Here is a 16,562-nt window from a genome sequence, read left to right as displayed (position 1 = left end):
TGAGCAACCACACCTGGTCTAAGGATCTTAAAAGGAAACATCACTGTTAAGTCATTGCTGACACAGATAAGGTGGCCTCTCAATTACTGCCAAGCTTTATGCTATCTTATAGCTCTTGCACTTACAAATTGAGGTCTATTTAGTCTGTGCTGTTGTTGACCTCATATTTACTTACCATAATCAAGATTCGCTCTAGTCTTAGCATCTTTTCCAGACTTATGACCTATAGTGGGTTGACTCATGTCCCCCTGCACTGCCCACCCCCCACCGCCCTAATTCATGTCTACCTAAAACCTCAGAATGTGATTTTTTTTTTTTTTTTTTTTTTTTTTTGAGACGGAGTCTCACTCTGTCCCAGGCTGGAGTACAGTGGCATGATCTCGGCTCACAGCAAGCTCCGCCTCCCGGATTCACTTAGCCTCCCGAGTAGCTGGGACTAAAGGCACACGCCACCAGGCCTGGCTAATTTTTGTATTTTTAGTAGAGACAGAGTTTCACCATGTTGGCCAGGCTGGTCTTGAACTCCTGACCTCGTGATCTGCCCGCCTCAGCCTCCCAAAGTGCTGGGATTACGGGCGTGAGCCACCACACCTGGTCAGAATGTAATCTTATTTAAAAATAGCATCTTTACAGAGGTAATTAGTTGAGGTCATACTAGATTAGGGTGGGCCCTAAATCCAATGACAAGTATCCTTATAAGGAAGAAGAGTAACACGGAGACCTGCCTTCCTGTGACTTTTTATTTTTTTTTTTTGAGATGTAGTCTTGCTGTGTTGCCCAGGCTGGAATGCGATGCCACGATCTCAGCTCACAGCAACCTCTGCCTCTGGGATTCAAGTGATTCTCCAACCTTAGCCTCCCAAGTAGCTGGGACTACAGGGGTGTGCCACCATGCCCAGCTAATTTTTGTATTTTTAGTAGAGATGGCTTTTTACCATGTTGGCCACGCTGGTCTCAAACTCCTGGCCTCAAGTGATCCGCCCACTTAGGCCTCCCAGAGTGCTGGGATTATAGGCGTGAGCCACCATGCACATCCCCTGTGACCTTTTGAGCTCAGAATATGAATGCCAAGATGGCAATAACCTGGGTGGTAACCAGAGTGATTATGGGTGGGGCAGAGAAGAGAGGGCCTCGGGAAGACAGAGACAGAGATTGGATTTATGCTGCCACAGTCAAGGAATTTGGCTTTGTTGGAAAAGGAAGACTTTTCCCCCAGAGCCTATGGAGGAAGTGCGTCCCTGTCAGCACCTTGATATTGGACTTCTGTCCTCCAGAACTGTGAGAGAATAAATTTCCATTGTTTTAAGCCACACAGTTTGTGGTAGTGTTTTAACACAGCAGCCACAGGAAACTCACACAGGAGTTGAGGTTGTTCTTCCCTCTAGGGAAGGAACTCTCCAGCCCTGGCAGTTCCTCAGTTCACCCTCATAGGTAAATGCCCAGAAGAAAACTGCTGAATAAACACATTTCCCAGATTTTGAATTGAGGGAGAAGTGTGATGTCCCTTGAGGTAGCACAGAGAGATCAATGGTGACATTAGATAGTACCTGGAAGACCCAAAGGCTGTGTATCAATTTTCATTGTGTGGCTTTAGCTTGGCAAATTTACTAAGTGTCAGGATGTGGCCTCAAGTTTTGTCAGACTCAAGGTTGAGTCAAACTTAGCATGATTAGGTAGGTTGTGCTAATCAGACTCACAAGAAATAAAAATCAAGCTGAAAATGTATTCATCTGTATGTGTGTGAGAAAGAGAGGAGGCTTTTATTCCAGTATTGAAAATGCTCATATTCACTGCCAGGGCCCCGGGTCAGAACACTTGGAAGCTGCTCTGTGACTGTAAGTCGCATGCAATCAAAGCAAAGAGGCAGGGCACCTTGAGGGGAAACATCCAGACCACGGGGAAGCCCAGTGACCCCTCCAGGACCACAACAAAGCTTTTGTCTCCACCACCACAAAATTCAGGCCTGACAGAGTCAGTGACATTCGCTGCAAATCTGTAGTTCTCTGGCTTCTCTTCTCTGTGTTCTCAGGTCAATTGCCCCTCTTCCACTGTGGAAAAACTCTTCCACAGTTTTTCTCTAAACAGGATGTTAAACAAATGGATACTAAATGACAATTGTGTTCTGGACTTCCCTTCCTTACAAAGAAGGTCACCTTGGCAAAAGTATTGGGTTCTTTCAAATCCACATTTACCGTGTGTTTACTTCCATAAGAATGAATACCATCTGTATTAGTTTCTTTTGGCTGCTAAAACAAATCACCAAAAACTTAGTGGCTTCAAACAATAGAAACTTATTCTCTCATAGTTTTGGAGGCCAGAGGTCCAAAATCAAGGTGTCGTGAGGGCCTACCTCCAAGGCTTGTAGGGGAGAATCCACTCCTTTCTTCTTCCAGCTTCTGGTCACTCTAGGAACTCCTTGGCTTGTGGCTTCATCATTCCAGTCTCTGTATCCACGGTCACATTGCTGCCACAATTTCTTCTGAGGCTAATCTTCCTCTGCCTCTCTCCTATAAGAACACTTGTGATTGTATTTACGGCCCATCTGATAATCCAGAATTATCTTATCTCAAGATCCTTAACTTAATCTCATCTGCAAAGACCCCCTTTCCAGATAAGGTAACATTCACAGGTTCCAGGGATTTCTGTGGATATCTTGTACAGGACCAGCTTTTGACTTACCACACCACCATTTATGGATTTTGAGGACTGGGATTGTATCCGTGTTGATATGTCTTCAATGTCTCACACATGAATGAAAATAAATAGGCAAATTAAGGCAAGCTTATTTCCAAATTCAAAGGCACCTCACCATCACTATGCATAATCGACATCCCTCTAAAAGGTTATCTGAGGGTCAGGCATGGTGGCTCACATCTAATCCCAGCACTTTGGGAGGCTGAGGTGGATGGATCACTTTGAGCTCAGGAGTTCAAGACCAGCCTTGACAACGTGGCGAAAGCCTGTCTCTATAAAAAATACAAAAATTAGCCAGGTGTGGTGGCATGCGCCTATAGCCGCAGCTACTTGGGAGGCTGAGGCTGGAGAATCACTTGAGCCCATGAAGCAGAGGTTGCAGCGAGCCAAGACTGTGCCACTGCACTCCAGCCTGGGTGACAGAGTGAGGCCTTGTCTCAAAAAAAAAAAAAAGGTTATTCAGAGTTTTTATATCATAAGGCCCCTCAATACATGATTGGATTTCATGTGTGTGTGGTTAAAAATGAATTACTTCTGGCAATGAATCCATCTTTTCAGGCCAGCCTATTATAAATTGTAATCACAATCAGCATCATCTTTAAATATGCTATCAAATACTCTTGCATAATTATCTTTTGCCCTACCTGTTCAAATCCTTTCCTTTTGAAGCCCACTTAATGCCCGACCTTCCTAGGAACCATTCATAACAGTTCCTTACCCTCCACACCTGCTCATGATCTTGCCTAACTATGAGGTCTTCTTGCTCTGCCTGTGGGTATCATTTCTGCCTAGGCATTGGTAAACTCTTCCTGAGTGGGATTTTCTTTCTCAAATAAGACTCGACGATGTAATATAGCATATTGTTGGAATTTTGTTAAATTGTTGGTTTATGAATATAAAGGGACCGCGTGAATATTTAAGCATAGGCCAGAGCCCACATCAAAACAATACTGTTGTTTATTCTCAGGCAGGAAAGAAGTACCCATTGCTTGAGGGTCCAAGAGAAGGAGTGTATTTATATTGGGTTAATGTATTTAGAAAGTTAGATGTCTGTCTCCTGGAAGATGAGATATTTAACATTCAGTTAGAAGAGAAAGTTTCCTTATATAACCGATAACTAGAAAGATAATCAAGAAGCAGGAGAGGTGATTTGCTATCAAGAAATAAGGCACAGATCTTCAGGATGGAATGTTAGAAGGCTTGAAGAGCTGCCTTCTTGGCCAGGCACAGTGGCTAATGCCTGTAATCCCAACACTTTGGGAGCCCTAGACAGGAGGATCACTTGAGCCGAGGAGTTTGAGACCAGCTTGGGCAACAAAGTGAAACCCTGTTTCTACAGTAAAATGAAAAAATTAGCCAGGCATGGTGGTGTGTACCTGTGGTCCTAGCTACTCGGGAGGCTGAGGGAGGATTGCTTGGTCCTGGAAGATGGAGGCTGCAGCAGTGAGCCATGACTGTGCCACTGCACTCCAGCCTGGGACACGGAGAAAAGCCGTGTCTCAAAAGGGGAACAAACAAACAAACAAACAAACAAAAAACTGCCTTCTCTTCGTTCTCCTCCAGAATGTGGTGAATAATTTGTGTAGACAAAATACAGCCCCAATTTAAAAATGTAAGTGATAGACGAGAAAAGAACCCTAAGAATCCCGAGACTCAGATCTGACACTCCTATATATCTAAGTCTCGGACTCCTAACCTATTTTAAAGGCAAGGGCTGTGGTGTGATTCATTTTGGTTACTCTCTGTGCCTAGAAGTGTGAAGCACGTAGAAAGTGTCTGATAAATGTCCGCTGAATTAATGAAGCAACAAAATGAGTGAGAATTGTCTGATTGAGGAGACCCCAACATGTCATATCATTAAGTAGACACAGACCCTGGTGTCTGAAGCTTCATCTCAAACATAAGCCATGACCTTCATATTGACAAGTAAAACATGCAACCTCCTAGGTGCATTAGACACAACCTATCACTTACAGCTCCTTGAAACACTATTTTGCCTGGCTTTCAGGAGACCACACCATTTGGTTTTCCTCTCCCTTCATTGAATGTTCCTTCTCAATTTCCTCCTCTGGGTCTTCCTCCTCCTCTTGACCTCTAACTGTTGCTATGCCCCAGGGCTCATTACTCAGCCCCTTTCTCTTCTCCATCTACCTTCTCTCCCAGGGCCTAGGTGAGCTCATTCAATGTCATGGCTCAAAATGTCATCCACATACCCTGGCTCTAAAATTTCTGTCTCCAGCCCCATATTCTCCCCTGACATCAGACTTGCATATCCAACTGTCTACTTGACATCTTCAATTAGATATCTCACAGATTGTAAAATGTAGCATGATTGAAACAGAACTCTTTATTTTCCCCTACTTAAAATCTGCTCCTCCTCCATCTCCACTGGAATAAATGGCAATTTTATCCCTCCAATTGTTCAGGCCAAAAACCTTGAAGTTAATCTTGACTTCTTTCTTTCTCTCCCACCCCACAACCAATCCATCAGCAAATCCTACCAGCTCCACTTTCAAAATATATCCAGAGTCCAACCCCATGCCCCACACTGACATCACCCTGGTTCAAGCTACCCCATCTCTTACCTGGGTTACTGAAACAGCTCCCTAAGTGCCTTCCTGTCTCCTCCTCTCCCCATGTGGTCTACCTCCACATCGCAGTCAAGTGACTCTTCTCAATCTCAGTCATGCCGCTCCTCTGCTGTCAATACTCCAAAGATGTCTCAGTAAATTTTATGAAATTCAAATCATCACCATGGTCTACAAGGCCCTAAATTCTCCCTTTCCAGTTTATTTCCTATCCCCTCAATCTCGACATTCTCATTCCACAGGCCTCTTTGCTGTCCTCAGCAAAGAGGACATATAATACATTAAAACATATTATAAAATACAATATTATATAAGTATTAATTTGAGATGTCAATATCATAAAGTGGGGGTAGGGCAAAGCTGTAAAGGAGTAGAGTTTTTGTGTTTAATGGGTACAATTTTGACTTTGCAAGGTGAAAAGAATTCCAGACGTGGATGGTGGTGACGACTGCACAAATCCACATACTTAACAACACTGAACCATACATTTTAAAATGGTTAAAACTGTAAATTGCATGTTATTTGTACTTTACCACAATTAAAAATGAAAAATAAAACATCATTCATATACAGATATGTGCATATGAATAACCAGTCTGAAAGGACAGGCACAAAAGGTGAATAATAATTATCTATGGGTAGTAAGATTATAGACGACTTTTTTTCCTTAATGCAAAAAAGCATTTCTAATTTATGCATTATGTGAATTATGTAATTTATGTGTGACTTTCATGTATTCCTTATACAATAAAAACACATGAAAAGCTGCGTATAAAACTTACACCTAGTGTGGCAATAGTATTCGACTACAAACAAAATCTGAAAATAAAACATGTGGCCTCAAACTACAGGCCTCAAACGTCCCATTGAGTGTGGTCAATTTCAGTGGACTCATCTCCACAGGAACTGGACAAGAGGCCAGGAGAGTTCAGGTTTTCAAATGCAGACTCAGGTGGAAATGTGGATGTTAACTGTCTGACACAGGCCAATCATGCCACTCATGAACAAGCTCTTGCAAAATTCTGAATATTTCTACAATGTGTCATTTGATAGTGTGGTGTCTTTTGACACAGACCAAGCTACAAAGCTGCCTACGGTGTATAATTAAGGGTTTCAGATATAGTAAGGTTTTCTTCTGCCAAATGCCATTCATCTATGCTTGACTCTTCCAACAAATATAACCGAAGTACAATTTGTAAAGCCAGTTCACTGTGTGAATTATTTTGTCCTGCTGTTTTAAGGAACTGCACCGCGTACAGAAGTAGAGAAATTTGGCCGGGCATGGTGGCTCATGCCTGTAATACCAGCTGTTTGCGAAGCCAAGGTGGGTGGATCACTTGAAGCCAGGAGTTTGAGACCAGCCTGGCCAACATGATGAAACCCCATCTCTACTAAAAATACAAAAATTAGCCAGGCATGGTGGCAGGTACCTGTAATCCCAGCTACTCAGGAGGCTGAGGCAGAAGAATCACTTGAACCTGGGAGGAAGAGGTTGCAGTGAGCCGAGATCGCACCACTGCACTCCAGCCTGGGCGATGGAGCGAGACTTAGTCTCAAAAAAAAAAAAAAAAAAAAAAAAAGGCTGGGCAAGGTGGCCCAAGCCTGTAATCCCAGCACTTTGGGAGGCTGAGGCAGGTGGATCACCTGAGGTCAAGAGTTTGAGACCAGCCTGAACAACATGGTGAAACCCCATCTCTACTAAAAATTCAAAATTAGCTGGGCGTGGTGGTGCACGCCTGTAATCCCAGCTACTTGGGAGGCCAAGGCAGGAGAATCACTTGAACCCGGGAGGCAGAGATTGCAGTGAGCAAGATCGTACCATTGCACTCTAGCCTGGGCAACAAGAGTGAAATTCCATCTCAAAAAAAAAAAAAAAAAAAAAAAAAAAAACAGAAGGCCGGACGTGGTGGCTCACGCCTGTAATCCCAGCACTTTGGGAGGCTAAGGCAGGTGGATCACAAGGTCAGAAGTTTGAGACCAGCCTGGCCAACATGGTGATGAAACCCTGTCTCTACTAAAAACACAAATACAAAAATTAGCCAGGCATGGTGGTGCGTGCCTGTAATCCCAGCTACTCAGGAGGCTGAGGCAGGAGGATAGCTTGAACCCGGGAGGCAGAGGTTGCAATAAGCCGAGATTGTGCCACTGCACTCCAGCCTGGCGACAGAGCAAGACTCCGTCTCAAAAAAAAGAAAGAATAAAAAGTAGAGAAATTATTCTGGGATACCCAAACCATAGAGTCCAATCCCATCATTGGACAGAAGAGGATGCCAGGACCCAGAAAAGTGAAGTGACTTAGTGACTTGTCCAGAGGCTCACTCCTAGTTTGTAAAAAAGCTGGAACTAGACTCAGGAAGTCCTGAGGCCTTAGTCCAGTGCTGCTGCTGCTTATTTTATTTATTTATTTATTTATTTTGACAGAGATTTTGCTCTTATTGCCCAGGCTGGAGTGCAATGGTGCAATCTTGGCTCACCACAACCTCCACCTCCCAGGTTCAAGCAATTCTCCTCCCTCAGCCTCCCAAGTAGCTGGGATTACAGGAATGCACCACCATGCCTGGCTAATTTTGTATTTTCAGTAGAGATGGGGTTTCTCCGTGTTGGTCAGGCTGGTCTCGAACTCCTGACCTAAGGTGATCTGCCCACCTCAGCCTCCCAAAGTGCTGGGATTACAGGTGTGAGCCACCATGCCTGGCCGGTCCAGTGCTTCTTTTCAAAACTTGGAATGTCATATTTGGAAAAGGAGAGTAACTAGTAAGTATCTGAATGTGGTTACAACTGGAAATACATTTATTTCTCTCCAACCTTTGTCTTCAAACTGGCCCTGCTGGCTCTCTCTTCCCTGCCCCTTGATGATAACTTTGACAGATTTCATAGCTTTCTGGTTACTCACAATTTCAAGAACCTCAATTAAGGTTAATTTTCAGGTGTTTTTCTAAAAAAAAAAAAAAAAAAAAAAAGCCGAATCTGGTCTAAATCAAATCTTTAACTTGACACACAGTTCAAAGCTCCTCCCCCTGCCCTGGCTAAGACTGAGCACAGCTCGAGGTCTCGCAGTGGGGAAGGGGAGGAAGCCTGCTCTTTCTCTCCTCCTCCCTGTCCCCCACTGCTTCTTGCTTTCCAGGGTCAGTGGTGGGCCTGGGGTGGGGGTGGTGGGGACCAAAGACTAGAGTAAAAGGGCCAAAGTCTTCACACTTGGTTGCAGCTCTCCCTTGGCTGACAGCACTCTCTGGGTTGCAAGTGTCCAAATGCTGAATGTTTCATGGGACGGCAGCTATGGTTTTTCAAGAAGCCTTATGAGAATCTCCACAAGGTCTGAGTTAGGGGCACCAAATGGAGAGGTGCTCTTGGAGCCGTCACTCCTGGCTGGGAAGAAACAGCCCTCTCCCGCTCACACTGGAAGAAGTAAGGACAAACGATGGTACTTTCCCTCACACTCTGCCCAGTGACTCAACTGTCCTTGAATGCCTCATCTTTCCTTCACACAGGCTGTAGGTGGGTAATGGCGGCCAGAACAGTTCACCAGTCTTTCTATAGATCTTGTGGGGTTGTGCCTAGCTCTTCCTCTTCAGAAGGCAGGAATACTTACCACCTAGCATCTTCACAAACTATCCCATTTGACATCCCGTGACAGGAATCCTGAATGTTGTCTGCAGGGAGGAGGTACCTTTTTTTTTTTTTTTTTTTTTTTTTTGAGACGGAGCCTCGCTGTGTTGCCCAGGCTGGAGTGCAGTGGCGCCATCTCGGCTCACTGCAAGTTCCGCCTCCCGGGTTCACGCCATTCTCCTGCCTCGGCATCCCAAGTAGCTGGGACTACAGGCGCCCGCCGCCACTCCTGGCTAGTATTTGTGTTTTTAGTAGAGACGAGGTTTCGCTGCGTTAGCCAGGATGGTCTCAATCTCCCGACCTCGTGATCCGCCCGCCTTGGCCTCCCAAAGTGCTGGGATTACAGGCGTAAACTACCGCACCTGGCCGGCACTTCTTAATTTTGTAAAGCCTTGGCACTACACAAAGAGGAAGCAGCTGCTGGAAGTTCCTGGGGGGGCAAGGGATCTACCCAGGAACTTCTGGAAAACAGAGGGGCTGCCTCCCAAGGCAATCCCCTTTATCATATGGAACGTCAAGGAGCCTAAGGAAATGACTGAAAGTTGCTGCTTCCCTGGGACCAACCAGACTGGGTGTGTCAGGATAAGGCAAACTCCTGACACTGTCCTTCATCGACTATGTGGCACTGACTGAGCACTTTCCTCTTTCTGGGCCTCAGGCTCCACATCTGTAAAATAGTGGGAAGGTAAATATTTGTCATTTTTGGTGGCCTAGCATTGGAGGACTCTCTGTATTTGGAGTAACATGAAGATAGGTGGCTGGCAAGGTCCCCTCTTCCCCATTACAGAAGCCCAAGAGGGAGGGGACATACTGTCTCTCTCCCTACCCTTACCATGTAGTTATAGCATGGAAATGTGACCTGGGCTCAGCCAAGAACTTTGAATCCTTAATAAGGATGGAAAAGCCTAGCTGTGGTGGAATAAGTTCCAGAGGTATGGCAATGTTGACTGGGAGTGGGTAGCCCAGAGTACTAAAGTAGTGCCCAGGGCTCTTGAGCTGTGCCTAGCCACACTTATTTTCTGAGCTGGCTCTCTAAGACTTTATGACTCTGCAGAAGTGCCCATGTTCTTCTGTCATAAACATGCTTGGCTCACAGCTCCCATTTCAATTCCTTTCTTCCTTGTCACCCTCTATTCTAGAGGCCAGAAAGCAAAATAGTTGCATTTCCAGACTCCTTAGCATTCAGAAGTAGTCATGTGATACAGTTCTGATGAATAAAATAAAGAAATAAGTCCCTTCTCCAATATGAAGGCAAAACCTGGAAGGAAAAAGGCTTTCATGCTTCATCTTCATCCTTCCTCCTTCTTCCTAACTGGAACACAGATGAAATGCCTGGAGGTGAAGCAGCCATCCATGACCATGAACAAAATGCTAAATAGAACCTCAGCCTCTGATGACAGCCCTGAGCAGCTGGACAAGCCTTGGATTCCTGCCTCTAGACTTATTACACAAGGAAAATAAGATATTCACCTATTTAAGCCACTGTTTTTCAGATTTTCTTACTCCCAGATAAACACATTCCTTCCTGATCTACTTCAATATTATGACTATTCAATAAATGCAATAAAGGTTGCATAATACTCAATAAATGCAAAAAAAAAGTTGATCTGAGAATGGTATTTACAATTGTATAATATTTTATAGCTTATAAATTGTCATTACTGCTGAAGTTCCTCAGGGTAGGGTTCTTGTTTTTTTTTTTTTTTTTTCCTTTCCTTATTTTTTTTATTTTTTGAGACGGAGCCTCACTCTGCTGCCCAGGTTGGAGTGCAGTGGCATGATCTTGGCTCACTGCAAACTCCACCTCTCGGGTTCAAGCAATTCTCCTGCCTCCGCCTCCGGAGTAGCTGTGACTATAGGCATGTGCCACCATGCCCCGCTAATTTTTTGTATTTAGTAGAGATGGGGTTTCACCATGTTGACCAGGCTGATCTCAAATTCCTGACCTCAGATAAGCCACCTGCCTTGGCTGGCCAAAATGCTGGGATTACAGGTGTGAGCCACCACGCCCGGCCCACCGGGTATGTTTCTGTTGCTTAACAGCAGAGACTCTGGCTGGTACCTTGAGCTCTTAAGGTGTCCTCCAGCTCTGATAGTCTGTCGTTTTTAAGAGGAACATTCTTCTTACTATGCAAACTCATATCAACCTCAGCTTTTACAACTCAACCAAAGAGAAGAGCAATCATCTCGCTTGAGGTGGTTCATCATCAAACCAGGCCCTATCTCCTCCTGCCTTCTCTGTCCTTTGATCTATTCCCTACAGCCAACAGCCAACCCACCCATAAGTCGACCTAGCCTAGTGTGACCTCACAGAGCTACGTACTTGACTAGACTTACAATTTCCAGAGGCAGATAGATTCCTGCCAACTAGGCCGAATCTGAGTTGAGTATGACATGTTTGTAAAATATTTTGTAGTTTGGAAACTTAAAGTATCTTTTTTTACGATGTCACTGATCCTTGCAACAATCCTGAGATAAACAGGGCAAGCATAAGGACCCTGATGCTCACAGAAGTGATGTGCTGTAGGATCTAGAGATGATAAATAAGAGGATCATATGACTGGAGAAAGTGTGGGAAGGAGAATGTACACTGGGCTAGGAGTCAGGAAGCATAGGTGCTACGTTCCAGCCCTGCCACTCATTAGTAGCTTAACCTCTTGCAAGTCTACCTGTCTGGACCTGGTTTCTTCATCTGTACAACAAGGATGTTGGATGTATTAGTTAGTGCAGGCTGCCATAACAGAATATCATCGATTGGGTGGCTTAAACAACAGAAAGTTATTTTGTTACAGTTCTGGAGGCTGGAAGTCCTAGATCAGGATGCCAGCATGGTCAAGTTCTGGTAAGGGCTCTCTTCCTGGCTTGCAGACAGCCACCTTCTCACTGTGTCCTCACATGGAAGCAGGAGAGAGAGATATGTATCTTTCTTCCTCTTTTTATAAGGGTACAGTACTATCAGATTAGGAACCCACCCTTACGACATCATTTATCCTTTATTATCTCATAAAGACCCTATCTCCTGGTAAGTCACATTGTGGGTTAGGACTAAGTCACATTGGGGGTTAGGACTTCAACATATATATTTTTTTGGAGGGGATATAACTCAGTCCACAGTACTGGATATGATCTTTGGAGTTCCTTCTACCTGTTAGCACAAGTCTGGAACACTGAAGATACAGTTGTCTACAGAATTAGTAATTCTACCTTGCCTCCTTGATTCAAGAAACTGCACAAGGCTTAGTTCTAGACTATTCGTAGGAACATTTTGGAGCTCATCTGTGTAAACACTTTCCCTTCCCTAAGGCAATTAACAAGCCAGAGGTAATCTCTGGCCAAATCAGGTCTCTCCCAAAGTTAGGACCTTAAAGTTTTTCAGAAAGCATGTATTTAACTGTCACTTTTAGCCTTTGGGCATGGCATGCAATTTCTGCTACTGCATTTAGAAAGAACATAATGATGACTGTCAATTGGAGGTGGGTTTTAAATCATAAGTCCCCAGCCAAATTTTCTAAGAGCCATGAAGATTACTGAGCAATTGTGGCCTTTCACCAAAGCACAAAGTACCTTGTCAGTCCTACTTTATGAAGCACCTGCAAATGCTGTCTTAGAGTGGCTTTATGGTCAGAAGCAGGCTCTAGTGGGGAGAGCTGGCCCTTTGCAGGTCAAATATAATTCCCTCCAGTCATAATGAAATATTTCAGATTTCTCCAGAAAGATTATTTTTGGTTTGATATACTTATAGTCAAAGGCCTACAAGTACTTTGAGCACTTAAATTACAATGGCCCCCCAAAAAAACACCCCAAGGATGATTTTAACAGTCACGGAATGTGTTATTGCATACTTTAAGCACTTAAATACAATGCCAAAGAAACAACAACAAAAAAACCCAGGAATGATGTTTTCCTTTTTTTTTTTTTTTTTGAGATGGAGTCTTGCTCTGTCACCCAGGCTGGAGTGAAATGGCGCGGTATCAGCTCATTGCAACCTCCGCCTTCAGGATTCAAGTGATCCTCCTGCCTCAGCCTCCCGAGTACAGGCATGTGCCAGCTACCACACCCAGCTAATTTTCTGTATTTTTAGTAGAGATGGGGTTTCTCCATGTTGGCCAAGCTGGTCTCAAACTCCTGACCTCAGGTGATCTGCCCCCCGTCAGCCTCCCAAAGTGCTGAGATTATAGGCGTGAGCCACCGCACCCTGCCCCAAGGATGATTTTAACAGTCCCAGAATGTGCTGCTGCATCTAGACCTGAGACCTTTAGGAGTAAGAAGATGGTCTGCATTTCTGTAATTTGTTTACATCTCCTTATGACATAATCTACAACTGCTTATAGACTCTAAATTTTCCTTCTCTGTGTAATTTCAAACCCAAATTTACCTTTCATGTATATTATAACCCAATCTTCATCTTCATTTGACCCAGACTATCTTAGTTCTGTATTCTACAAACTAGAAAGATGCTGAGTTTTCTGTATTGATCCTATGGAGAATGGTCCTCAAATGGGGGTGACTTTGTGCCCCAGGGGACATTTGGCAATTTCTAGAGACATTTTTGGTTGTCACCACTGAGGTTGGGGGGTAGTCGTGGTAGTACCAGTGGCATCTAGTGGGTAAGGGTCAGGGATGCTGCTTAATATCCTACAATGCACAGGACAGCCCCTTCAACAAAGAATTACCTGGCCCCATGTGTCAACAGTGTTGAAGTTGAGAAACTCTGTTACAGAATCTGAAGATGCAAAGCATATGGTCCTTCGTGGCTTCCAGGGTTGTGGGGTGGGAAGCTGTTATACTGGCAGCACAGCTCTGGCACTCTTCATGACCCCAGGGACACACACAGCAGATGCCGATGAAAACTTAGGCTGTCTTTGCCAGGCCAACTCACAACGCCAATAAAGGGGTTAATTTTTTTTTTTTTTTTTTTAAGTAGGCGGCCCTTCCTTTGATTTTCATCCAGCTTCAATGTCCTCTTCACCAGGGCAGGAAGGAGAAAGCAAGCAGGACTAGAACACAGTGGCTCAGGAGCAGGCCTACAGCAAGGTCTGAAGGGTTGATAGATTTGCTACTCACAGCTTTACAGCTCATTTTATTCTGAGAGTAGAGTGTATAGAAAAAACTTATAAACACTTCTTAAAAATTCTAACAGCTTTATAGGTTGGTAGGATTTCAAGCTACTTTTTAAAAGCATTAAATTATTCCCTGTGCTCCCATTAATTCAATTATTTCTATATATCCCTCCTAGTTCCAAAAAGGTTCTGACATGGGTAACTCTCCCTGTGGTGTTGACTTAATTATCCCAAATCAAGCTTACATGAGCTCCAGGACTGATCAATACAGGTTTCAATTTAGGAGGAAAAAGGATTTTGGAAGGGCCAAGTAAAACCATAATGTTTTGGCAGTTAAAAGATATGAGTTAAATTCCCACTATGTGTAAAGTTATAGTGCTAAATGCTGAGGAAGACATTTTTTAAAAGTATAAATCACAGCTGGTGTCCTTAAGTAATTCATACTCTGTCTGAGAGAGATAGGCTCCATGCCCAAGGGAGGCTGTCTTCTGTTACAAAGCAGGCTGTGCTTGGTGGTTTCTGGGCAGGGGCCGCCCTCGGCATTCTTCCCTCCTCTGGCCAGGGAAGGAGGGGCAGAATAGGAAGAGGTGAGGGTGGTTGAGTGGGGAGTGCAAAGGGGCAAAGCCTCAGAAGTGGACACATACTGGGGAGGGTCTGAGGTATAAGCAAGCTAAATGAGAGTTGGATCTTAGAGGTCCTGTTGGCCAGAGGGAGGCATTAGGGTTTTATCCTGAAGTTACAGTCATCTACACAGGAAGTTATATGATTAAAAAATAGCATTTGTTGGGTGCTTACCCTTTACTAAGCATACTATTTAATCCTCTGCCATAGCTATTCTTCTCCCCATTTTACCGATGAGGACACTGAGGTACGAGGGTTAAATCACCTACTCAAAGCTACTCTTGCAAGTACCAGAGCCAGGATTCACATCACAGGCAGAGCCCACACTCTTAACCACTTCAGACTGCCTCTTGATAGAACAGGAAGGATGACAGCAGAGGAGAGACTAGATAGACACGGACACCGCTAGGAAGGAGCTGCCGACAGACAGCATTTCAAGGAGTCGAGGAAGTCAATGGGGTCAGATGTTGCTGAGCCATCATGAACGAAATCTGAGAAACAGCCATTGGATTTATATTAGGCAATCACCGGTGACCTTTAAGAGTTCTGTTTCAGTAGAGGGGTGGGGGCAGGAGCTCCTTGCAGAGCATCAAGAAGGGGAGTGATAGTAGATGGAACCTTGTGTAGAAACTGACAGTGAAAAGACAGGGAGAGATGGGAGAGAAATTTCCAAGCTTTTCTTTTGAGACTATGAAACCTTTTCTTTATTGAGGAATTGCAATATATTTCACCTTGTTCTTTTGTTTTGATGGGCAAAGCTAACAAATTTTAGGAGTCATGGTTAAAGGAGAATTAGCAAGTGTCATAGAACTTGTTTTTTAAAAGCCCTGCATCAAATTCAGGTAAAATACAAAGATTTGACTATTTCAAAGGAAACTGTCATGGGCAGAAGGTTAATTGGCCTTATGCATTGTATTGGCTGGACAAAATGGCAATTGTGTAACCAGGGTGGGATAGTGTGAGATAATCATAGATAAAATAACTTGCTTCAGACCTGTTTTGAGGCAAGGGAAAGAAGCTGAAGCACTGCATGTGTTATGGCTTGACAGTGAAATCTGGAGAACAGCTGCCTGGACTTCCAAAAACCTGGGCTGCAAAGGGCAAAAATACTTATTAAAATTCCTTGTTTTAATGAGTTCTGGGAATAGGAGTTATCAGCCTCTGTCCTAGCTACTAAGTAGTTCCTATTACAAATCAAAAGCAGTTTTAGGGAGGCTGTGTTTTTTGAAGGGGAAATCCTCTCCTGGCGGGTAATTCAGACTGCCTAGGGCAGCAATTAAAGCCATCCGGGAGGAAGAGAGGAGGCCTCTCCGTGGCTGAAGAGCAGTTTCTCCCAGGCTTCCGAAAACGATGAACTCCCTTTAGCATCCCAGTGTAGTCCATTCTAAAGTGTTCTACAGATGAATCAGTCCCCAAAGTGCCTATGATTTTGCTGCAGCTCAAAAACTACTGCAAACAATAGATGCATGAAAGACATATGTAGAGTCCCTCCTGGGACTGCTTATGCCAAAGAGATCTCAGGCTGTGATGCTTCTCAGACACATTGGGTAAGTGCTTTGGCAATGAACTCTCAGACCCTGGCTCAAACAGGGATGACACCAACAGGTATTTAATGTTTAAAAAATGCAACAGGCTAATAATGCAGGCACTGCAAGGATTTACCTGTCTGTGTGAAAAGCCAGTAGGAATGACCATAGATTCCTTTTCCTTTCTAGTGACTCAGGCCACTGGGACAGTTGATGGTTGGCTGAAGGAATCCAGAGTCTCCTTTGGAAGTTCTTCAAAAACATTATGCATCCCCATTACAGGGGAACCCATACAGATCTCTTCTCCATCCCAGGCCATCTCCCCATATACCATTTGCTGCCTCGTCACACATCCCAACCCTCAGGTGACTTTTTTCCCATCTTTACAGGTTCCTCTCTCCCCAACACCAGCTCAAGAGTAAACCAGATCTTTCCCGATTCTTCTCCACTTTCTTGTTTTTCCCCCA

General features: G+C 44.2%; 1 protein-coding gene across 2 annotated transcripts in view; it reads right to left on the bottom strand.

Annotated features, from left to right (window-relative positions):
* TMEM266 (transmembrane protein 266) overlaps positions 1-16,562 on the bottom strand; it is a 148,926-nt gene that overhangs the window by 127,731 nt on the left and 4,633 nt on the right. The window contains exon 2 of one of the 2 annotated variants that reach the window (XM_038010209.2): positions 2,351-2,507. The exons of the other annotated variant lie outside the window; for it this stretch is intronic. The gene's annotated coding sequence lies outside the window, so the exon portion shown is untranslated. The remainder of the gene's footprint in view (positions 1-2,350; positions 2,508-16,562) is intronic. 2 annotated transcript variants of the gene reach the window in all.

The sequence above is a fragment of the Chlorocebus sabaeus genome, chromosome 26 (assembly GCF_047675955.1).
Source record: "Chlorocebus sabaeus isolate Y175 chromosome 26, mChlSab1.0.hap1, whole genome shotgun sequence".
Lineage (NCBI taxonomy): Eukaryota > Metazoa > Chordata > Mammalia > Primates > Cercopithecidae > Chlorocebus > Chlorocebus sabaeus.
This window is presented reverse-complemented; position numbering and strand designations above follow the sequence as displayed.